The sequence below is a fragment of the Dreissena polymorpha genome, chromosome 1 (assembly GCF_020536995.1).
Source record: "Dreissena polymorpha isolate Duluth1 chromosome 1, UMN_Dpol_1.0, whole genome shotgun sequence".
Taxonomy (NCBI): Eukaryota; Metazoa; Mollusca; class Bivalvia; order Myida; family Dreissenidae; genus Dreissena; species Dreissena polymorpha.
The window spans coordinates 56,796,753-56,823,326 of NC_068355.1; the positions used below are offsets into that span (position 1 = coordinate 56,796,753).

At 34.1% G+C, this 26,574-nt stretch overlaps 1 protein-coding gene and 1 long non-coding RNA gene across 10 annotated transcripts in view; both read left to right on the top strand.

Annotated features, from left to right (window-relative positions):
• Window positions 1-26,574, top strand: part of LOC127881603 (uncharacterized) — a 638,632-nt gene that overhangs the window by 215,058 nt on the left and 397,000 nt on the right. The window lies entirely within an intron of this gene.
• On the top strand, window positions 2,958-24,784 carry LOC127881734 (uncharacterized). Of its 7 annotated transcripts, XR_008050229.1 has the most exons (8): window positions 2,958-3,229; window positions 10,660-10,780; window positions 12,798-12,918; window positions 14,937-15,057; window positions 17,075-17,195; window positions 19,214-19,334; window positions 21,353-21,473; window positions 23,491-24,784. It is a non-coding gene; the product is annotated as an uncharacterized LOC127881734 (long non-coding RNA). The 7 variants fall into 7 exon arrangements; XR_008050247.1 differs by lacking the exon at window positions 21,353-21,473; XR_008050245.1 differs by lacking the exon at window positions 19,214-19,334.

Genomic DNA, 26,574 nt, shown 5'->3' on the forward strand with positions numbered 1-26,574 from the left:
AATTTGCATGTAGTTCAGTGAAATGATGCTGATTAAGAAAATAATTAATTAGATTATATTTGGATATGTGCCCATTAGAGGTGCACTACCTTAAATAGGCTGAACCGTATTTAAGCCTGATAGACACAGAGGAAGCGCGTTAAATCTAACTCGCAGAGGTCCCGGATTTCATTCAACTATTTTACTTGACATTATAATTATTGCACAATACGCCACACATGACAGTATTTTTTGGTAAAACCATCTAACGTCACTTTCAATACCAAAAATAAACTGAGATTTGACTGGACCAAGCACTTTTTAAAACAAGAACTTCAACGAGTACATAAAATACAGATTTTATGCTGCTTATGGCAGTGTGAAATGCATCAAAATTACTTTATTAAATAAGCCTGTGTTCTTGTATAAAAATTCATTGTGTACTGCACGGTTATGCACGGTTATACTTCACGCAACGTGAAATTTTGTCACCGATTTCAGACGTATTCATGGATGTATTCATATACCTTAACTAAGGTATCGGCACAAACTGCAAGAACACTTGTCTTTTATGCACTTAAGATTTTTTCAAATATAGTTCAATAACTGAGATAGTTGAACAAATAAAGTTCTTAACGGTGTGTTAACATTCTTCAAGCCTAGAGCAAGACTGCCACTGAGTTTTTTTGTCGCAATATGTGGCTTAAGGGATAAAAGAGCAAGCATACGAAACAAGAGAGAATGATGTGAATGGAATGCATGCGTATCGTTGTGTATTTTTGTTATCTTGTTCTCCAATCTGAAAGTTAAATATATGGAGATCATCGTATTTGCTAGTAACACGTATTCTTCCCAATCGGATCCGCATCCAATCCCTTACATGCCCACTCATTTTGTCCATAATATTCACATCACTCATCTTGTCTAGCACTCCAATGGTCACACTGGACATTGGTCGAATAATCATTAAAATCGTTTTATAATCATGCTTGCAGATGAATTTCTGCAAGATGAACATTCCAGTATATGTGGTTTTACCATTTAAATTACACTCATTTCAATGCCGAAAAGATCGCATTATGATACTGCAAACTTTTAAAGCAATTTCAAGCCTTTCTTTCTCCTTTTGCAATTTTTTGTAATACTTTAAACGATCGATATGTTTTTTTCCATTAATTTCAATAAAATGGCATGTCATACGAATGCAGGCACCAGTACAAACATCGTTTTGGCAGCCATATTTCGACAAAGCATTTTTCGACAAAAGCCCCATATAACAGAAAACGCAAATTAAAAGTTCATTTTTTAAACTTAGTATGCAATTGACGTGATCAACATACTGCAGAAACATGTGGATATTAGAAATAGGCACATAATACAAGCCTTACATTTTTAAATGGCTTTTATTCAAGAAGGGAAGAAGAACTCTTGAGAAATTACGCACTACGGAGAGATACTCGATGTTTTAGTTGAATGTAACCTAAGATGGCGCCGTTTGACAACGCATTTAGGTGGCAGGGGATATATCAGTGAAAGGGGGGTCCCCTACAGTTCAGAAATGTTGCATTTAATTCATTAAACATTATATTTTAATGTAACAAAAGCTTTTTGTTTTATTATGCATATATTAAAAAACTTAAGGTGGCAGGGGATATATCAGTGAAAGGGGGGTCCAAAATTACATATCTTTAGGGTAGGTGTTACCTATGGTCTTTAAAAATCAATTAGGTATTTATAAGATGTATTTCTTGTGTTAGGTTGTAGAAAGAATGTCTCAAAATTTTGGAAAAAAACATTACAACTAGCCACAGCTCCCTAGCAAGGAAATTTTGAATCTTCAAAAAGGAGGTTTTCACTTTTGTCGGAAGTCAATATTTCACGCTGCAGAAACAGAACAAAATTTTGAAGGTAAATTGTGAAAAATCTAAACGTATGGGAGACACTTTTCTAGGCAAATAAACAAAGCACAGGGATGAAATTAGTGAGTAATGTAGCCAAAACTAGGATTGCATTCTGTTTGAATGTTCTGTGCATGCCATGAAATGGGTCAAATTTCTCAATTTTTCATTAAAAATGAGGTGGGTGGGGGGGAAAGATCAAGGGCCATAGTTTCACAAGTGAAGAAGCCAGCCTTGTCTTTGGTTGTATTTTCAATGTATATTGCCTATGCTATGACACTGACACAAAAAGGCTTTCTTGTGTCACTTTCTGTTTTGATGCAATGGATTTGACTGTTTGCGGCCTTTCGGAACTCGAAATTTGGTCAAAAATATATCCCCTGCCCCCTTAATAGCAAAACGCAAAATTTTAAAATTGTGTATATCATACGAAAATTGATACATGTATTCCACAAATGTGTTGCGGTAACAAATCGAACATAATTTTGCATATATCTTTTAACCGCTATGGTTGAGATTATGGAAAACAAAGGGAGGTAATAATGTTAAAACCATTGCTAATTTTAGGAAAATTTCACGTGTGCTGGTTTCGCACTGGAAAACAATGTTTAAACTCATATTTGTGTAATAGCATCTGCATTTGCACATTTTCTGAGCTTGAATACTTAAATAAGCAAGATAAGTCTGCAGTTTTGTAGAAAAAGTTGGTAAAAATAGGAAAATTATGCAAAATAGTGGTTTGTAACATGCCTCAAACATAAATTCTCTTTTTCTTCTTATTTGAAGTCATTATGGCAACATATTTCTTCATGTGACACCTAACCGATGAAGAAAGACTAAGATTGAAGCATTTATTTGATAATAAATACAAAATAATAAGTGAATGCCACATCTGGAAGGGGGCGTACACTCCAAGCGTCTATGGTGTTCTGGGGTGTAGTTTCCGCGGCAAAAGGCTAAGGCTTAAAGCTCACCATGCACTATATTATCTTGAAAATAAACATGCCATGTCATCAAAAATGCATGTGTCACATTTATGCCACAGTAAACTTTGTGTCAACATCAAGCACTAAAGTTATGGGCCTCAAAGCATTAACAAAAGGAAAATATGTGCTCATGAAGGTTCCTTATGCACTTGAAAATGTTTTCAAGCTGTGTCTTGTTTACAATGATGTTCTCATAGTCAGATATATTTGCCCACTGTTTCCAATTGTAGCACTTTGATTTTCAGACTGTGGTACTGTTTGATGTGGTCGCAGTTTAATAGGGAGAACGAGTGGACCCCGAGAACGATTACACGCATTCAAGACATCGTTAGCCACAGAATCACCCAATCGCACGACACTTTCCAGGTCAGGGTCTGAATTCAACGGAATAGAATCTTGAACTTGTTTCTCTACACAGGGCACATGCCTGCAGAAACTTTATAGTTTGGAAATACTCCTTTTTTGAAAAGTACACCTTTGTTTTTCCTAGCGTGATTGTTTTTATAACTGTGCTGTGATTTCTTATGGAGTGATCTAATTTTGAATGGTATTTTAATGAATGAATATCAATATTTGGTGCATGTATTATGTAATCATATGGGAATATACATCTGTAAGACTGATTGATAGTGTCAATAATCATTTTAAACATTTGACATATAACTTGTGTGCTTCTCTACTAAATAGAGTCAAATGTTGTGAATAGGAACACTATTTTTTTATTATTTCTGTTCTGGTTGTTTCCCTTGAATTGTGTGAATTTTTGGAATTACTATGAAATACAAACAAAACACAGGATACAGTTCAGAAATGTTGCATTTAATTCATTAAACATTATATTTTAATGTAACAAAAGCTTTTTGTTTTATTATGCATATATTAAAAAACTTAAGGTGGCAGGGGATATATCAGTGAAAGGGGGGTCCATGAAAATTACATATCTTTAGGGTAGGTGTTACCTATGGTCTTTAAAAATCAATTAGGTATTTATAAGATGTATTTCTTGTGTTAGGTTGTAGAAAGAATGTCTCAAAATTTTGGAAAAAAACATTACAACTAGCCACAGCTCCCTAGCAAGGAAATTTTGAATCTTCAAAAAGGAGGTTTTCACTTTTGTCGGAAGTCAATATTTCACGCTGCAGAAACAGAACAAAATTTTGAAGGTAAATTGTGAAAAATCTAAACGTATGGGAGACACTTTTCTAGGCAAATAAACAAAGCACAGGGATGAAATTAGTGAGTAATGTAGCCAAAACTAGGATTGCATTCTGTTTGAATGTTCTGTGCATGCCATGAAATGGGTCAAATTTCTCAATTTTTCATTAGAAATGAGGTGGGTGGGGGGAAAGATCAAGGGCCATAGTTTCACAAGTGAAGAAGCCAGCCTTGTCTTTGGTTGTATTTTCAATGTATATTGCCTATGCTATGACACTGACACAAAAAGGCTTTCTTGTGTCACTTTCTGTTTTGATGCAATGGATTTGACTGTTTGCGGCCTTTCGGAACTCGAAATTTGGTCAAAAATATATCCCCTGCCCCCTTAATAGCAAAACGCAAAATTTTAAAATTGTGTATATCATACGAAAATTGATACATGTATTCCACAAATGTGTTGCGGTAACAAATCGAACATAATTTTGCATATATCTTTTAACCGCTATGGTTGAGATTATGGAAAACAAAGGGAGGTAATAATGTTAAAACCATTGCTAATTTTAGGAAAATTTCACGTGTGCTGGTTTCGCACTGGAAAACAATGTTTAAACTCATATTTGTGTAATAGCATCTGCATTTGCACATTTTCTGAGCTTGAATACTTAAATAAGCAAGATAAGTCTGCAGTTTTGTAGAAAAAGTTGGTAAAAATAGGAAAATTATGCAAAATAGTGGTTTGTAACATGCCTCAAACATAAATTCTCTTTTTCTTCTTATTTGAAGTCATTATGGCAACATATTTCTTCATGTGACACCTAACCGATGAAGAAAGACTAAGATTGAAGCATTTATTTGATAATAAATACAAAATAATAAGTGAATGCCACATCTGGAAGGGGGCGTACACTCCAAGCGTCTATGGTGTTCTGCGGTGTAGTTTCCGCGGCAAAAGGCTAAGGCTTAAAGCTCACCATGCACTATATTATCTTGAAAATAAACATGCCATGTCATCAAAAATGCATGTGTCACATTTATGCCACAGTAAACTTTGTGTCAACATCAAGCACTAAAGTTATGGGCCTCAAAGCATTAACAAAAGGAAAATATGTGCTCACCCTTGTCAAAAAATAACCCACTTTCATACCAAAACACACTTAAACCAACATAAAACTATGTTTTTTTCTGAGTTTTTCTTAGCAGAAGTTGGTTTTTGATATTAAAAGCGAGTTTTATGTGCGCTAAACTGTGCTTAACTGAGTTTAAAGTTGGTTATTTTAAGAAGATGTGTGTTTAAGCGAGTTTTTTTCTGTAAGAAGTCGGTTTTTTGTGTGTCAAAAGTGAGCCTTTTTATTTATGAGTTGGTTTATGTGTGTTTAAGTGTGTCTTTTTGTTTTATAAGCGAGTCTTTTACAACAGAAAATGGTCTTTTTTTAAACAGAAGTGGGTTTAAGCGAGTTTAAATTGGTCTTTTTGTAAATAAGTTGAGAGCTGCAACAAGGCTTAAAGACTCACTTTAACACACTTTTCAATAAGTTGGTCTTTAAGTTGGTCTATTGTTTATTAATATAACTCATCAATGAAACAATAATTCTTCAACTAGGTCTTTGTTTGATGTTTATAGCCATAAATAATACAAGTCAATTGTAAAGGGGCTTTTTTTACAACTCGTTTGCCATTGTCCCTATTGTACATTTGTGTGCTCACCATAACTTTTAGGGAATATTGGATGAAAATGGCTCTTTCAGAACATCACAGGTTCACAGATGGACAACAAGTATCACTGACAAAAACTATAACAATGGTCAAGCTTAGTTTTATACATAATACATGAAAGAGTTTGTGTTTCACTTTGATTTTTTTCTTTATGTTTGTTTTTATTATAAACAATATCTTATGATTGTTTTATGTCTTAAAATTATTTTAGTTTTTTAAATTTTAAAATAATCTTTTATTATTGTTTATATTTGTTTAAAAAAGTATTTACTTGTTAAATCTGCATATTTTAATAATTATGGTATTGGAAACATTTTGGAAATGATCTATTTATTTTTGTATATAAGTTATGCAAGATTTTGATATTTTCATATGATACCATCATATCCATTTTCTTAATTTGCAATAAAATAATAAAATGCCAAACATGACCTGTGTTCCATCAACTGTCATCAAAATAACAAGACAATACCTAAAAACACCATTATTTCACACCACTAACAATAAACAGATAACAATCTGTCAGGCATTCAGAGCTAAACAGGGTACTGATTATCTAGGGATAGATAAGGCTACTGATGGGGTTTGCTTAGAGATAAGGCTGTGTGGAATGAGATATAAGGCTTTTGATTGGCTATTGCACAAGGAGTTATCTTTTTGAAAACAACAACTTTTGAAAAACAAGCTGGTGTCAGCAATTGAGTATTGAGCTAAATTTAATTCAGCAACATTAATATAAAGAAGTGAAAGACTTATAATGGTAGTGTAAAATGTCTTGAAATTCTGTTAGCATGAAGTATTGTGTGATGAAAACAATGTGTTTTTTACTACAATGTGGAAATCAACAATAAGTTGGTTGGAAAGGAGGTTGAAGTGCCTGTTTTTTTGGGGGAATACTGAAGAACAGTTTTAACAGGTTTGTATTGTCATTTCTTCATCCCTTTTTTTATTAAGTTTATTGAATTAATTATGATCATTATCATATTTATGTATTGTCACTGGGAAATGTAAATGGATAAGTTATTGTATTGCAATTTAAAGGAAAAACAACACAATTTGAAGCAAAAATAGATAAACTTACACATGAAAAAGTGTAAATGTTGTGTACAGTGAATAATTTTGGTTGTATTTCAGGGTGCTGGACGTTTCGTGCCACTACCAGTTCGTGCCACTGATATTTGTGTAGGAGGGCATTGGACGATTCGTCCCACTGATAATATATAGGCGGATAGGTGTGAATAATACCGTATAAGTGTAAAATCAAACTTTCGCACCTTTGATTGTAACATCTGTTCAATGGGAATACAAAATTGTTTTATTTCAAGATTGTTTAAGAGTCGATTTAAATGCTTCATATAATACATTTACAATACATTACATAAATATATTAAAACATCAGAAGTAAATGCATACATACATTTAAAAAAAATGGCAGAGATTACATAAATATATACAAACATTTGCAATAAATTGACATTAACAGCATCAGAAGTGAATGCATGCATACATTTTAACAATATCTAGATTGATTACATAAATATATTCAAACATTGTTTTAATACACATATACAAAAGTGCACAAATATAGAAACACAAATACAACAGCATACTATCCTATCATACACATACACAAATCATATATACAATGTATTGCATTTCAGAAGTCCTCATCGTGGATGTCATCCTGGGTTGTGCTCGGTCCCAGCCCGATGATATGGCTGCACGCTCTCAGCAGTTGAGAAGTTGTCATGTCATCGTCTTCGTACTTCTCCCAGATCTCGAAGAGCCGCCCGTGCACTTCTTTGAAGATTTTCCGGTGTACCCGAGTCAGGGCGTGCTCCGACACAAGGCGGATTGTCAGATCCACTCTTTCTGCCTCACGGCGCAACAGGGGGACGAGCACGTAAAACTCTAGGTCGGGACGCCCTGCTCGACCGTTGATTCTGCGATGCCATCCTGGAAAATAGAAATATGTTGTGAACTATGATGTATATTAGTTTGTATATAATAATATTTAAATTATAACTATCCAATGAAAATATGATATATTAGTTTTTATAAGATAATATTTAAATTATAACTATCAATCGAAAATAATATATTGCTTTATTATTCTATGTATTTAAAAAAAATACCTTCAACGTCGTTGTTCGTTCTTCCGTCTGGCGGTATTATATACTGTGTGTTCAACTTACTTTATTTACTCTTTCAGTGAATTACACAGTTTGTATCATAATTAAAGCGGTGAGTTGTTTACTAATAGGTTACTAATTGGCCATTAAAGGCCCGTGTCGGTAAATTAAAGGCCCGATTCGGTAATTAATTGTTTGCTAATTACGTAAAGACACATACAGCTAATTGAAAGTTTGTGAGTCGATAGTAAAGCATAAGCTTTTCTTAAAAGAAAAAGACCAACTTTTTTAAAATTGTATTATTGTTCATTCATGTTATATATTATTATTTATGTATTTAATACATACAATTGAAGCATAGAAAATAACAGCATTTCATGTTTTATATTTATTAAACATAATGAACTATGCAAAATTTTATTATTACAAGCACATACACATGATTCATAAAAAATAAAACACTTTTTGCTTTATGTTTATCGCATATATTACACTATTTACAAATATTAGTATACTAACGATAAATCATTTTATTTGTTTGTTATTTATAATCATAATTGTCAAAATTGTTGTAATTTTCTACATTTATTAACAACCCAATATCATTCACACCTATACGGCATTATTCACACCTATCCGCCTATATATTATCAGTGGGAGGAAACGTCTACCCCTTTTCAGCACAAATATCAGTGGCACGAACTGGTAGTGGCACGAAACGTCCATAAACCTAGAGTATAACCTTCAAAATTAAAATATATAAGTTCTAATTAAGTATGAGGGAAAGGAATCCGTTCAGTAATACCAGAAATAGTTATAAATAAAATTTACTTTCAACGAGGCTAAATTTACATTGATGGGAAGATCCTTTGGAAAGAATGTGCTTCATCGCCTGCCTGATGTATGGACTTATATACCTGGTTTTTACCCTACACGAGCTGGCAAACTTGAGGGGAACAAGAGTGGGGAAACCTCGCCCTGTCCTTGACCAAGAAAGCTGGATTTGTTGAGAGGTAAACTATACAGGTTATTGCATTTAAAATGCAACCAGTCCACACAGCCAAATGAGACCACGCATCTTGGTACATTTTCAAACTGCATTTTCTACCAAACGCAATTTCTTTTAATAATTGATGAAAAGTGCTAAGTCACATGTGATCAGGGGATTAAAATTTCAAAAATAAACAAACAAAAACAACAAGCAAATAACTTAAATGTATTATTATGAAAGAAACAAGATTACCATAACAGCAATATTTCATAGTTAAGTGGAACGAAAACATAACCAATTAACATGTTTGAAGAATGCCTTGCCCTTTTGAAAGTGTTTTGTTATTAATCCTTTGCAGATCAACTGGCGTAAGAGATCCTCAAGTGGAGAAGGACACAAGCAGCATCAATGGTACATGTCCCTTTAGCACCTGCTTTCCAGGTCTCTCTACCAGCTGCTTTCCAGGTCCCTCCACCCGCCAAGATCAGGTCTAGGTCCCTGCACTGGCTGCCGTCCAGGTCCCCTAGCGGTCAAGGTCTCTCCAGTGGCTGCTGTGCAGGTCCCAACACCGTATGCCGTCAAGCTGAAATCCAGGTTCATCATTCCGCTGCGGTTCAGGTACCTCCAACAGCTGAGATCCAGGTCTCTGCAGCAGCTTTGGTCTAAATACTCCCCCCGCAGTGGTCCACTGTGGTTAACCTTTTGCTTTAAAATCTTCCATAAATGTCTATTATTGTATAATGTACTGTAAAAATAATATGTTTGTATTATTTTGCGGTGTACTATTTTTGTCATATAAACATAATATCGTACACATTGTCTTTTTTTTCCTTTAAACCACACGGGGCTTATAATGAACTGTTGTAATTGCTTCACAAAAACCATTTATTCTAGAACATATCAGTCCAAAATTATTTTTTTTCACACTGCAAAATCCCACAAAAGGCTCACAAAAACCTACTTTCTTAAAAAAAACTCACTGTTAAAACCCACAAAAAACCAACTTACCCAAACCCACAAATGTTTTCTTCACAGATAAAATACTGTTAATAACTAGGTTTAAAGCGAGTTAAAAGCATGTTTTCACCGTGAAAAAAACTAAGAAAGGCTTGCTTTCAGCTCACTTTTCGCTCACTTAAAAACCGTGTTTAGCCTGCTTATAGCACACATTTAAAACACACTATTTACCCACTTAAAACCAACTCCACAGACAGAAGTTGGTCTAAGCATGTTTAAAAAAACCTCAAAAAACCAACTTGTAGAAAATCATACTCACTTTAAACCCACTTAAGATGGTTAAAAAACCCACTATGTTGGTTTAAAGCGAGTTAAACCAAGATTTTACTCAGAAAAAAACAAGTCGGTAAGCTAAAAAACCAAGTCGGTAAGCTAAAAAACTCAGTCGGTAAGCTAAAAGCGTGTCTGAAAAAAACCGCTTTTAGCACAGTGCAAATACCACAGAGTTAAACACAGCTGAAGAAAACTCACTTTAAACCCACTTAAGACTGTTAAAAAACCCACTATGTTGGCTTTAAGCGAGTTAAACCAAGATTTAACTCAGATAAAACCAAGTCGGTAACCAAAAAGTGTGTTTAAAAGACTCGCTTTTAGCTCGGTGCCAATACCGCAGGGTTAAACCCAGTTTAAAACTGGGTTATAACCAGATTTTGCTCACTTTTTTGACAAGGGCATGAAGGTTCCTTATGCACTTGAAAATGTTTTCAAGCTGTGTCTTGTTTACAATGATGTTCTCATAGTCAGATATATTTGCCCACTGTTTCCAATTGTAGCACTTTGATTTTCAGACTGTGGTACTGTTTGATGTGGTCGCAGTTTAATAGGGAGAACGAGTGGACCCCGAGAACGATTACACGCATTCAAGACATCGTTAGCCACAGAATCACCCAATCGCACGACACTTTCCAGGTCAGGGTCTGAATTCAACGGAATAGAATCTTGAACTTGTTTCTCTACACAGGGCACATGCCTGCAGAAACTTTATAGTTTGGAAATACTCCTGTTTTGAAAAGTACACCTTTGTTTTTCCTAGCGTGATTGTTTTTATAACTGTGCTGTGATTTCTTATGGAGTGATCTAATTTTGAATGGTATTTTAATGAATGAATATCAATATTTGGTGCATGTATTATGTAATCATATGGGAATATACATCTGTAAGACTGATTGATAGTGTCAATAATCATTTTAAACATTTGACATATAACTTGTGTGCTTCTCTACTAAATAGAGTCAAATGTTGTGAATAGGAACACTATTTTTTTATTATTTCTGTTCTGGTTGTTTCCCTTGAATTGTGTGAATTTTTGGAATTACTATGAAATACAAACAAAACACAGGATACAGTTCAGAAATGTTGCATTTAATTCATTAAACATTATATTTTAATGTAACAAAAGCTTTTTGTTTTATTATGCATATATTAAAAAACTTAAGGTGGCAGGGGATATATCAGTGAAAGGGGGGTCCATGAAAATTACATATCTTTAGGGTAGGTGTTACCTATGGTCTTTAAAAATCAATTAGGTATTTATAAGATGTATTTCTTGTGTTAGGTTGTAGAAAGAATGTCTCAAAATTTTGGAAAAAAACATTACAACTAGCCACAGCTCCCTAGCAAGGACATTTTGAATCTTCAAAAAGGAGGTTTTCACTTTTGTCGGAAGTCAATATTTCACGCTGCAGAAACAGAACAAAATTTTGAAGGTAAATTGTGAAAAATCTAAACGTATGGGAGACACTTTTCTAGGCAAATAAACAAAGCACAGGGATGAAATTAGTGAGTAATGTAGCCAAAACTAGGATTGCATTCTGTTTGAATGTTCTGTGCATGCCATGAAATGGGTCAAATTTCTCAATTTTTCATTAAAAATGAGGTGGGTGGGGGGAAAGATCAAGGGCCATAGTTTCACAAGTGAAGAAGCCAGCCTTGTCTTTGGTTGTATTTTCAATGTATATTGCCTATGCTATGACACTGACACAAAAAGGCTTTCTTGTGTCACTTTCTGTTTTGATGCAATGGATTTGACTGTTTGCGGCCTTTCGGAACTCGAAATTTGGTCAAAAATATATCCCCTGCCCCCTTAATAGCAAAACGCAAAATTTTAAAATTGTGTATATCATACGAAAATTGATACATGTATTCCACAAATGTGTTGCGGTAACAAATCGAACATAATTTTGCATATATCTTTTAACCGCTATGGTTGAGATTATGGAAAACAAAGGGAGGTAATAATGTTAAAACCATTGCTAATTTTAGGAAAATTTCACGTGTGCTGGTTTCGCACTGGAAAACAATGTTTAAACTCATATTTGTGTAATAGCATCTGCATTTGCACATTTTCTGAGCTTGAATACTTAAATAAGCAAGATAAGTCTGCAGTTTTGTAGAAAAAGTTGGTAAAAATAGGAAAATTATGCAAAATAGTGGTTTGTAACATGCCTCAAACATAAATTCTCTTTTTCTTCTTATTTGAAGTCATTATGGCAACATATTTCTTCATGTGACACCTAACCGATGAAGAAAGACTAAGATTGAAGCATTTATTTGATAATAAATACAAAATAATAAGTGAATGCCACATCTGGAAGGGGGCGTACACTCCAAGCGTCTATGGTGTTCTGCGGTGTAGTTTCCGCGGCAAAAGGCTAAGGCTTAAAGCTCACCATGCACTATATTATCTTGAAAATAAACATGCCATGTCATCAAAAATGCATGTGTCACATTTATGCCACAGTAAACTTTGTGTCAACATCAAGCACTAAAGTTATGGGCCTCAAAGCATTAACAAAAGGAAAATATGTGCTCATGAAGGTTCCTTATGCACTTGAAAATGTTTTCAAGCTGTGTCTTGTTTACAATGATGTTCTCATAGTCAGATATATTTGCCCACTGTTTCCAATTGTAGCACTTTGATTTTCAGACTGTGGTACTGTTTGATGTGGTCGCAGTTTAATAGGGAGAACGAGTGGACCCCGAGAACGATTACACGCATTCAAGACATCGTTAGCCACAGAATCACCCAATCGCACGACACTTTCCAGGTCAGGGTCTGAATTCAACGGAATAGAATCTTGAACTTGTTTCTCTACACAGGGCACATGCCTGCAGAAACTTTATAGTTTGGAAATACTCCTTTTTTGAAAAGTACACCTTTGTTTTTCCTAGCGTGATTGTTTTTATAACTGTGCTGTGATTTCTTATGGAGTGATCTAATTTTGAATGGTATTTTAATGAATGAATATCAATATTTGGTGCATGTATTATGTAATCATATGGGAATATACATCTGTAAGACTGATTGATAGTGTCAATAATCATTTTAAACATTTGACATATAACTTGTGTGCTTCTCTACTAAATAGAGTCAAATGTTGTGAATAGGAACACTATTTTTTTATTATTTCTGTTCTGGTTGTTTCCCTTGAATTGTGTGAATTTTTGGAATTACTATGAAATACAAACAAAACACAGGATACAGTTCAGAAATGTTGCATTTAATTCATTAAACATTATATTTTAATGTAACAAAAGCTTTTTGTTTTATTATGCATATATTAAAAAACTTAAGGTGGCAGGGGATATATCAGTGAAAGGGGGGGTCCATGAAAATTACATATCTTTAGGGTAGGTGTTACCTATGGTCTTTAAAAATCAATTAGGTATTTATAAGATGTATTTCTTGTGTTAGGTTGTAGAAAGAATGTCTCAAAATTTTGGAAAAAAACATTACAACTAGCCACAGCTCCCTAGCAAGGAAATTTTGAATCTTCAAAAAGGAGGTTTTCACTTTTGTCGGAAGTCAATATTTCACGCTGCAGAAACAGAACAAAATTTTGAAGGTAAATTGTGAAAAATCTAAACGTATGGGAGACACTTTTCTAGGCAAATAAACAAAGCACAGGGATGAAATTAGTGAGTAATGTAGCCAAAACTAGGATTGCATTCTGTTTGAATGTTCTGTGCATGCCATGAAATGGGTCAAATTTCTCAATTTTTCATTAAAAATGAGGTGGGTGGGGGGAAAGATCAAGGGCCATAGTTTCACAAGTGAAGAAGCCAGCCTTGTCTTTGGTTGTATTTTCAATGTATATTGCCTATGCTATGACACTGACACAAAAAGGCTTTCTTGTGTCACTTTCTGTTTTGATGCAATGGATTTGACTGTTTGCGGCCTTTCGGAACTCGAAATTTGGTCAAAAATATATCCCCTGCCCCCTTAATAGCAAAACGCAAAATTTTAAAATTGTGTATATCATACGAAAATTGATACATGTATTCCACAAATGTGTTGCGGTAACAAATCGAACATAATTTTGCATATATCTTTTAACCGCTATGGTTGAGATTATGGAAAACAAAGGGAGGTAATAATGTTAAAACCATTGCTAATTTTAGGAAAATTTCACGTGTGCTGGTTTCGCACTGGAAAACAATGTTTAAACTCATATTTGTGTAATAGCATCTGCATTTGCACATTTTCTGAGCTTGAATACTTAAATAAGCAAGATAAGTCTGCAGTTTTGTAGAAAAAGTTGGTAAAAATAGGAAAATTATGCAAAATAGTGGTTTGTAACATGCCTCAAATATAAATTCTCTTTTTCTTCTTATTTGAAGTCATTATGGCAACATATTTCTTCATGTGACACCTAACCGATGAAGAAAGACTAAGATTGAAGCATTTATTTGATAATAAATACAAAATAATAAGTGAATGCCACATCTGGAAGGGGGCGTACACTCCAAGCGTCTATGGTGTTCTGCGGTGTAGTTTCCGCGGCAAAAGGCTAAGGCTTAAAGCTCACCATGCACTATATTATCTTGAAAATAAACATGCCATGTCATCAAAAATGCATGTGTCACATTTATGCCACAGTAAACTTTGTGTCAACATCAAGCACTAAAGTTATGGGCCTCAAAGCATTAACAAAAGGAAAATATGTGCTCATGAAGGTTCCTTATGCACTTGAAAATGTTTTCAAGCTGTGTCTTGTTTACAATGATGTTCTCATAGTCAGATATATTTGCCCACTGTTTCCAATTGTAGCACTTTGATTTTCAGACTGTGGTACTGTTTGATGTGGTCGCAGTTTAATAGGGAGAACGAGTGGACCCCGAGAACGATTACACGCATTCAAGACATCGTTAGCCACAGAATCACCCAATCGCACGACACTTTCCAGGTCAGGGTCTGAATTCAACGGAATAGAATCTTGAACTTGTTTCTCTACACAGGGCACATGCCTGCAGAAACTTTATAGTTTGGAAATACTCCTTTTTTGAAAAGTACACCTTTGTTTTTCCTAGCGTGATTGTTTTTATAACTGTGCTGTGATTTCTTATGGAGTGATCTAATTTTGAATGGTATTTTAATGAATGAATATCAATATTTGGTGCATGTATTATGTAATCATTTGGGAATATACATCTGTAAGACTGATTGATAGTGTCAATAATCATTTTAAACATTTGACATATAACTTGTGTGCTTCTCTACTAAATAGAGTCAAATGTTGTGAATAGGAACACTATTTTTTTATTATTTATGTTCTGGTTGTTTCCCTTGAATTGTGTGAATTTTTGGAATTACTATGAAATACAAACAAAACACAGGATACAGTTCAGAAATGTTGCATTTAATTCATTAAACATTATATTTTAATGTAACAAAGGCTTTTTGTTTTATTATGCATATATTAAAAAACTTAAGGTGGCAGGGGATATATCAGTGAAAGGGGGGTCCATGAAAATTACATATCTTTAGGGTAGGTGTTACCTATGGTCTTTAAAAATCAATTAGGTATTTATAAGATGTATTTCTTGTGTTAGGTTGTAGAAAGAATGTCTCAAAATTTTGGAAAAAAACATTACAACTAGCCACAGCTCCCTAGCAAGGAAATTTTGAATCTTCAAAAAGGAGGTTTTCACTTTTGTCGGAAGTCAATATTTCACGCTGCAGAAACAGAACAAAATTTTGAAGGTAAATTGTGAAAAATCTAAACGTATGGGAGACACTTTTCTAGGCAAATAAACAAAGCACAGGGATGAAATTAGTGAGTAATGTAGCCAAAACTAGGATTGCATTCTGTTTGAATGTTCTGTGCATGCCATGAAATGGGTCAAATTTCTCAATTTTTCATTAAAAATGAGGTGGGTGGGGGGAAAGATCAAGGGCCATAGTTTCACAAGTGAAGAAGCCAGCCTTGTCTTTGGTTGTATTTTCAATGTATATTGCCTATGCTATGACACTGACACAAAAAGGCTTTCTTGTGTCACTTTCTGTTTTGATGCAATGGATTTGACTGTTTGCGGCCTTTCGGAACTCGAAATTTGGTCAAAAATATATCCCCTGCCCCCTTAATAGCAAAACGCAAAATTTTAAAATTGTGTATATCATACGAAAATTGATACATGTATTCCACAAATGTGTTGCGGTAACAAATCGAACATAATTTTGCATATATCTTTTAACCGCTATGGTTGAGATTATGGAAAACAAAGGGAGGTAATAATGTTAAAACCATTGCTAATTTTAGGAAAATTTCACGTGTGCTGGTTTCGCACTGGAAAACAATGTTTAAACTCATATTTGTGTAATAGCATCTGCATTTGCACATTTTCTGAGCTTGAATACTTAAATAAGCAAGATAAGTCTGCAGTTTTGTAGAAAAAGTTGGTAAAAATAGGAAAATTATGCAAAATAGTGGTTTGTAACATGCCTCAAACATAAATTCTCTTTTTCTTCTTATTTGAAGTCATTATGGCAACATATTTCTTCATGTGACACCTAACCGATGAAGAAAGACTAAGATTGAAGCATTTATTTGATAATAAATACAAAATAATAAGTGAATGCCACATCTGGAAGGGGGCGTACACTCCAAGCGTCTATGGTGTTCTGCGGTGTAGTTTCCGCGGCAAAAGGCTAAGGCTTAAAGCTCACCATGCACTATATTATCTTGAAAATAAACATGCCATGTCATCAAAAATGCATGTGTCACATTTATGCCACAGTAAACTTTGTGTCAACATCAAGCACTAAAGTTATGGGCCTCAAAGCATTAACAAAAGGAAAATATGTGCTCATGAAGGTTCCTTATGCACTTGAAAATGTTTTCAAGCTGTGTCTTGTTTACAATGATGTTCTCATAGTCAGATATATTTGCCCACTGTTTCCAATTGTAGCACTTTGATTTTCAGACTGTGGTACTGTTTGATGTGGTCGCAGTTTAATAGGGAGAACGAGTGGACCCCGAGAACGATTACACGCATTCAAGACATCGTTAGCCACAGAATCACCCAATCGCACGACACTTTCCAGGTCAGGGTCTGAATTCAACGGAATAGAATCTTGAACTTGTTTCTCTACACAGGGCACATGCCTGCAGAAACTTTATAGTTTGGAAATACTCCTTTTTTGAAAAGTACACCTTTGTTTTTCCTAGCGTGATTGTTTTTATAACTGTGCTGTGATTTCTTATGGAGTGATCTAATTTTGAATGGTATTTTAATGAATGAATATCAATATTTGGTGCATGTATTATGTAATCATATGGGAATATACATCTGTAAGACTGATTGATAGTGTCAATAATCATTTTAAACATTTGACATATAACTTGTGTGCTTCTCTACTAAATAGAGTCAAATGTTGTGAATAGGAACACTATTTTTTTATTATTTCTGTTCTGGTTGTTTCCCTTGAATTGTGTGAATTTTTGGAATTACTATGAAATACAAACAAAACACAGGATACAGTTCAGAAATGTTGCATTTAATTCATTAAACATTATATTTTAATGTAACAAAAGCTTTTTGTTTTATTATGCATATATTAAAAAACTTAAGGTGGCAGGGGATATATCAGTGAAAGGGGGGGTCCATGAAAATTACATATCTTTAGGGTAGGTGTTACCTATGGTCTTTAAAAATCAATTAGGTATTTATAAGATGTATTTCTTGTGTTAGGTTGTAGAAAGAATGTCTCAAAATTTTGGAAAAAAACATTACAACTAGCCACAGCTCCCTAGCAAGGAAATTTTGAATCTTCAAAAAGGAGGTTTTCACTTTTGTCGGAAGTCAATATTTCACGCTGCAGAAACAGAACAAAATTTTGAAGGTAAATTGTGAAAAATCTAAACGTATGGGAGACACTTTTCTAGGCAAATAAACAAAGCACAGGGATGAAATTAGTGAGTAGTGTAGCCAAAACTAGGATTGCATTCTGTTTGAATGTTCTGTGCATGCCATGAAATGGGTCAAATTTCTCAATTTTTCATTAAAAATGAGGTGGGTGGGGGGAAAGATCAAGGGCCATAGTTTCACAAGTGAAGAAGCCAGCCTTGTCTTTGGTTGTATTTTCAATGTATATTGCCTATGCTATGACACTGACACAAAAAGGCTTTCTTGTGTCACTTTCTGTTTTGATGCAATGGATTTGACTGTTTGCGGCCTTTCGGAACTCGAAATTTGGTCAAAAATATATCCCCTGCCCCCTTAATAGCAAAACGCAAAATTTTAAAATTGTGTATATCATACGAAAATTGATACATGTATTCCACAAATGTGTGGCGGTAACAAATCGAACATAATTTTGCATATATCTTTTAACCGCTATGGTTGAGATTATGGAAAACAAAGGGAGGTAATAATGTTAAAACCATTGCTAATTTTAGGAAAATTTCACGTGTGCTGGTTTCGCACTGGAAAACAATGTTTAAACTCATATTTGTGTAATAGCATCTGCATTTGCACATTTTCTGAGCTTGAATACTTAAATAAGCAAGATAAGTCTGCAGTTTTGTAGAAAAAGTTGGTAAAAATAGGAAAATTATGCAAAATAGTGGTTTGTAACATGCCTCAAACATAAATTCTCTTTTTCTTCTTATTTGAAGTCATTATGGCAACATATTTCTTCATGTGACACCTAACCGATGAAGAAAGACTAAGATTGAAGCATTTATTTGATAATAAATACAAAATAATAAGTGAATGCCACATCTGGAAGGGGGCGTACACTCCAAGCGTCTATGGTGTTCTGCGGTGTAGTTTCCGCGGCAAAAGGCTAAGGCTTAAAGCTCACCATGCACTATATTATCTTGAAAATAAACATGCCATGTCATCAAAAATGCATGTGTCACATTTATGCCACAGTAAACTTTGTGTCAACATCAAGCACTAAAGTTATGGGCCTCAAAGCATTAACAAAAGGAAAATATGTGCTCATGAAGGTTCCTTATGCACTTGAAAATGTTTTCAAGCTGTGTCTTGTTTACAATGATGTTCTCATAGTCAGATATATTTGCCCACTGTTTCCAATTGTAGCACTTTGATTTTCAGACTGTGGTACTGTTTGATGTGGTCGCAGTTTAATAGGGAGAACGAGTGGACCCCGAGAACGATTACACGCATTCAAGACATCGTTAGCCACAGAATCACCCAATCGCACGACACTTTCCAGGTCAGGGTCTGAATTCAACGGAATAGAATCTTGAACTTGTTTCTCTACACAGGGCACATGCCTGCAGAAACTTTATAGTTTGGAAATACTCCTTTTTTGAAAAGTACACCTTTGTTTTTCCTAGCGTGATTGTTTTTATAACTGTGCTGTGATTTCTTATGGAGTGATCTAATTTTGAATGGTATTTTAATGAATGAATATCAATATTTGGTGCATGTATTATGTAATCATATGGGAATATACATCTGTAAGACTGATTGATAGTGTCAATAATCATTTTAAACATTTGACATATAACTTGTGTGCTTCTCTACTAAATAGAGTCAAATGTTGTGAATAGGAACACTATTTTTTTATTATTTCTGTTCTGGTTGTTTCCCTTGAATTGTGTGAATTTTTGGAATTACTATGAAATACAAACAAAACACAGGATACAGTTCAGAAATGTTGCATTTAATTCATTAAACATTATATTTTAATGTAACAAAAGCTTTTTGTTTTATTATGCATATATTAAAAAACTTAAGGTGGCAGGGGATATATCAGTGAAAGGGGGGGTCCATGAAAATTACATATCTTTAGGGTAGGTGTTACCTATGGTCTTTAAAAATCAATTAGGTATTTATAAGATGTATTTCTTGTGTTAGGTTGTAGAAAGAATGTCTCAAAATTTTGGAAAAAAACATTACAACTAGCCACAGCTCCCTAGCAAGGAAATTTTGAATCTTCAAAAAGGAGGTTTTCACTTTTGTCGGAAGTCAATATTTCACGCTGCAGAAACAGAACAAAATTTTGAAGGTAAATTGTGAAAAATCTAAACGTATGGGAGACACTTTTCTAGGCAAATAAACAAAGCACAGGGATGAAATTAGTGAGTAATGTAGCCAAAACTAGGATTGCATTCTGTTTGAATGTTCTGTGCATGCCATGAAATGGGTCAAATTTCTCAATTTTTCATTAAAAATGAGGTGGGTGGGGGGAAAGATCAAGGGCCATAGTTTCACAAGTGAAGAAGCCAGCCTTGTCTTTGGTTGTATTTTCAATGTATATTGCCTATGCTATGACACTGACACAAAAAGGCTTTCTTGTGTCACTTTCTGTTTTGATGCAATGGATTTGACTGTTTGCGGCCTTTCGGAACTCGAAATTTGGTCAAAAATATATCCCCTGCCCCCTTAATAGCAAAACGCAAAATTTTAAAATTGTGTATATCATACGAAAATTGATACATGTATTCCACAAATGTGTTGCGGTAACAAATCGAACATAATTTTGCATATATCTTTTAACCGCTATGGTTGAGATTATGGAAAACAAAGGGAGGTAATAATGTTAAAACCATTGCTAATTTTAGGAAAATTTCACGTGTGCTGGTTTCGCACTGGAAAACAATGTTTAAACTCATATTTGTGTAATAGCATCTGCATTTGCACATTTTCTGAGCTTGAATACTTAAATAAGCAAGATAAGTCTGCAGTTTTGTAGAAAAAGTTGGTAAAAATAGGAAAATTATGCAAAATAGTGGTTTGTAACATGCCTCAAACATAAATTCTCTTTTTCTTCTTATTTGAAGTCATTATGGCAACATATTTCTTCATGTGACACCTAACCGATGAAGAAAGACTAAGATTGAAGCATTTATTTGATAATAAATACAAAATAATAAGTGAATGCCACATCTGGAAGGGGGCGTACACTCCAAGCGTCTATGGTGTTCTGCGGTGTAGTTTCCGCGGCAAAAGGCTAAGGCTTAAAGCTCGCCATGCACTATATTATCTTGAAAATAAACATGCCATGTCATCAAAAATGCATGTGTCACATTTATGCCACAGTAAACTTTGTGTCAACATCAAGCACTAAAGTTATGGGCCTCAAAGCATTAACAAAAGGAAAATATGTGCTCATGAAGGTTCCTTATGCACTTGAAAATGTTTTCAAGCTGTGTCTTGTTTACAATGATGTTCTCATAGTCAGATATATTTGCCCACTGTTTCCAATTGTAGCACTTTGATTTTCAGACTGTGGTACTGTTTGATGTGGTCGCAGTTTAATAGGGAGAACGAGTGGACCCCGAGAACGATTACACGCATTCAAGACATCGTTAGCCACAGAATCACCCAATCGCACGACACTTTCCAGGTCAGGGTCTGAATTCAACGGAATAGAATCTTGAACTTGTTTCTCTACACAGGGCACATGCCTGCAGAAACTTTATAGTTTGGAAATACTCCTTTTTTGAAAAGTACACCTTTGTTTTTCCTAGCGTGATTGTTTTTATAACTGTGCTGTGATTTCTTATGGAGTGATCTAATTTTGAATGGTATTTTAATGAATGAATATCAATATTTGGTGCATGTATTATGTAATCATATGGGAATATACATCTGTAAGACTGATTGATAGTGTCAATAATCATTTTAAACATTTGACATATAACTTGTGTGCTTCTCTACTAAATAGAGTCAAATGTTGTGAATAGGAACACTATTTTTTTATTATTTCTGTTCTGGTTGTTTCCCTTGAATTGTGTGAATTTTTGGAATTACTATGAAATACAAACAAAACACAGGATACAGTTCAGAAATGTTGCATTTAATTCATTAAACATTATATTTTAATGTAACAAAAGCTTTTTGTTTTATTATGCATATATTAAAAAACTTAAGGTGGCAGGGGATATATCAGTGAAAGGGGGGTCCATGAAAATTACATATCTTTAGGGTAGGTGTTACCTATGGTCTTTAAAAATCAATTAGGTATTTATAAGATGTATTTCTTGTGTTAGGTTGTAGAAAGAATGTCTCAAAATTTTGGAAAAAAATATTACAACTAGCCACAGCTCCCTAGCAAGGAAATTTTGAATCTTCAAAAAGGAGGTTTTCACTTTTGTCGGAAGTCAATATTTCACGCTGCAGAAACGGAACAAAATTTTGAAGGTAAATTGTGAAAAATCTAAACGTATGGGAGACACTTTTCTAGGCAAATAAACAAAGCACAGGGATGAAATTAGTGAGTAATGTAGCCAAAACTAGGATTGCATTCTGTTTGAATGTTCTGTGCATGCCATGAAATGGGTCAAATTTCTCAATTTTTCATTAAAAATGAGGTGGGTGGGGGGAAAGATCAAGGGCCATAGTTTCACAAGTGAAGAAGCCAGCCTTGTCTTTGGTTGTATTTTCAATGTATATTGCCTATGCTATGACACTGACACAAAAAGGCTTTCTTGTGTCACTTTCTGTTTTGATGCAATGGATTTGACTGTTTGCGGCCTTTCGGAACTCGAAATTTGGTCAAAAATATATCCCCTGCCCCCTTAATAGCAAAACGCAAAATTTTAAAATTGTGTATATCATACGAAAATTGATACATGTATTCCACAAATGTGTTGCGGTAACAAATCGAACATAATTTTGCATATATCTTTTAACCGCTATGGTTGAGATTATGGAAAACAAAGGGAGGTAATAATGTTAAAACCATTGCTAATTTTAGGAAAATTTCACGTGTGCTGGTTTCGCACTGGAAAACAATGTTTAAACTCATATTTGTGTAATAGCATCTGCATTTGCACATTTTCTGAGCTTGAATACTTAAATAAGCAAGATAAGTCTGCAGTTTTGTAGAAAAAGTTGGTAAAAATAGGAAAATTATGCAAAATAGTGGTTTGTAACATGCCTCAAACATAAATTCTCTTTTTCTTCTTATTTGAAGTCATTATGGCAACATATTTCTTCATGTGACACCTAACCGATGAAGAAAGACTAAGATTGAAGCATTTATTTGATAATAAATACAAAATAATAAGTGAATGCCACATCTGGAAGGGGGCGTACACTCCAAGCGTCTATGGTGTTCTGCGGTGTAGTTTCCGCGGCAAAAGGCTAAGGCTTAAAGCTCACCATGCACTATATTATCTTGAAAATAAACATGCCATGTCATCAAAAATGCATGTGTCACATTTATGCCACAGTAAACTTTGTGTCAACATCAAGCACTAAAGTTATGGGCCTCAAAGCATTAACAAAAGGAAAATATGTGCTCATGAAGGTTCCTTATGCACTTGAAAATGTTTTCAAGCTGTGTCTTGTTTACAATGATGTTCTCATAGTCAGATATATTTGCCCACTGTTTCCAATTGTAGCACTTTGATTTTCAGACTGTGGTACTGTTTGATGTGGTCGCAGTTTAATAGGGAGAACGAGTGGACCCCGAGAACGATTACACGCATTCAAGACATCGTTAGCCACAGAATCACCCAATCGCACGACACTTTCCAGGTCAGGGTCTGAATTCAACGGAATAGAATCTTGAACTTGTTTCTCTACACAGGGCACATGCCTGCAGAAACTTTATAGTTTGGAAATACTCCTTTTTTGAAAAGTACACCTTTGTTTTTCCTAGCGTGATTGTTTTTATAACTGTGCTGTGATTTCTTATGGAGTGATCTAATTTTGAATGGTATTTTAATGAATGAATATCAATATTTGGTGCATGTATTATGTAATCATATGGGAATATACATCTGTAAGACTGATTGATAGTGTCAATAATCATTTTAAACATTTGACATATAACTTGTGTGCTTCTCTACTAAATAGAGTCAAATGTTGTGAATAGGAACACTATTTTTTTATTATTTCTGTTCTGGTTGTTTCCCTTGAATTGTGTGAATTTTTGGAATTACTATGAAATACAAACAAAACACAGGATACAGTTCAGAAATGTTGCATTTAATTCATTAAACATTATATTTTAATGTAACAAAAGCTTTTTGTTTTATTATGCATATATTAAAAAACTTAAGGTGGCAGGGGATATATCAGTGAAAGGGGGGTCCATGAAAATTACATATCTTTAGGGTAGGTGTTACCTATGGTCTTTAAAAATCAATTAGGTATTTATAAGATGTATTTCTTGTGTTAGGTTGTAGAAAGAATGTCTCAAAATTTTGGAAAAAAACATTACAACTAGCCACAGCTCCCTAGCAAGGAAATTTTGAATCTTCAAAAAGGAGGTTTTCACTTTTGTCGGAAGTCAATATTTCACGCTGCAGAAACAGAACAAAATTTTGAAGGTAAATTGTGAAAAATCTAAACGTATGGGAGACACTTTTCTAGGCAAATAAACAAAGCACAGGGATGAAATTAGTGAGTAATGTAGCCAAAACTAGGATTGCATTCTGTTTGAATGTTCTGTGCATGCCATGAAATGGGTCAAATTTCTCAATTTTTCATTAAAAATGAGGTGGGTGGGGGGAAAGATCAAGGGCCATAGTTTCACAAGTGAAGAAGCCAGCCTTGTCTTTGGTTGTATTTTCAATGTATATTGCCTATGCTATGACACTGACACAAAAAGGCTTTCTTGTGTCACTTTCTGTTTTGATGCAATGGATTTGACTGTTTGCGGCCTTTCGGAACTCGAAATTTGGTCAAAAATATATCCCCTGCCCCCTTAGTGAACGAACTTGACAAATAGATTTAAGTAAGGAATATAAAACTCATAATGTAATGACAAAGGTGAATATGTGTTTATTACATCTCTTTATATGAAATAGCTATATATTTACGATGGTCTGATTCATACAATTATTATTTCTCAAACAAATGAATCGTAAATTTTACATTTTGTCAAGACAGATGATTGATTTGCTCCCCTTTTTTTAAGTATCGTTCGGTGACCTTGTGTAGAAATGGAATGTATCGATGATTTTGTTTACAATAATCAATGCGTTAAAGGCAATGAAGTTGTTCGCCATTGCATAATCTTATACGCAAGTCATTTTTCATAGGTTATAGCTTTTGTAATCACAAGTTTAAAATAAACACACTCAAATTTAGAAAGAGTGTGCCTTTATGCAAAGGTATAGATGAGTGTACATACTGTTTATCATCCAATTTTTTTTTTATAGAGAAAACTTAGACGACCAAAAAAAAACGAAATTTTTCTTTTTTTAGACATTATGAAAGCATGGTTTATGTTTTGTTGTGGTTGGAAATCTGATTCATGCATATGGTTGATACTGGTGGAGTCGTGGGTTCTGTTTGATTCGTGGGTATAGAAATCGCGTGAAATCTCGCGATAGAACGTTCGCACATGATGCAGTTCGTTACAGAAAAATGTTTTGACATGGTCACCATTTTTTTCCGATCGAAATCAAATTGTTTATTTATGAGTATTTACCATGCTTCATCGTCTGTTGACATTTTTTCACAAGAAATTAACCTGTCCTGCAAGGTCAGTTTAAAGGCTATTTATAGTATGCAAATCTTGAAATTCTGGCAACCAATCAGAACCCACGAATCAACCGGAAGCTTATTTTTATGATGGTAGTTTGACACTATCAACACAGTCGATTATTTTGATGTTTAAAGACGATAAACATTTGGAAAAAAGCAACACATCTTAAAGAAGAAAGGTTAATTATTATTTTCATTATGATTCATGGTCATATATTTATAAAATATTTGTGATGTAACAACTTTATGAAAATTACCCACGACTCAACCAGACTATAGCATACATTTAGTACCGTATTTTTTGGGTTATATGTCGCACTGGAATGTAAGACGCATCCCCCTTTTTTACATTATTTTATTTTTGTCCATACATAAGACGCTCCGGCGTAAACGACGCACAAAAATCATCATTAAATATTCCCAATAATGCAGTTACACATGTTTATCCATTAAATGTTTTATCCTCTTTCAACACGAAAGAAAATTCATCTTAAAAACGATGCTGGCATTTGTTCTCTCACATGCTCATTGTATTATATATTATATATTTTTTTCCATTAAATTTATTTGAACGTATAAATTTAAACAAAAACGTCATTCAGAACAATGTATTACCAGTAATATTTGACCCTATCCGCAAGCCGTTGCATTCGCACATTTGTATCTGTTTTGTCAAAACATCGCAGTGTAAACACTGCTGATCATTTTTTCACAATTACCAACATTAAATCTAGTCTTGACCAGATTTTCCTGTAAATCAGTACACAGAACATTTTCTGTTTCAATAATAAACTACCTAAATGAGCGTAACGTCAAAGATACAGCATTCTCTTCGCTACACAGTTTTTCTTCAACAGTGTGTACACCCACGCTAATTTTCGCGCGCTTTCAAACAGAACAAAGAAAAGTACATGAGCTATAGATGTGACTAGCACAAACATGGTGTTAGCAATAAAATTGGAAATACGAATTTAAATAAGCGCATTTGATAATACAACAAAACA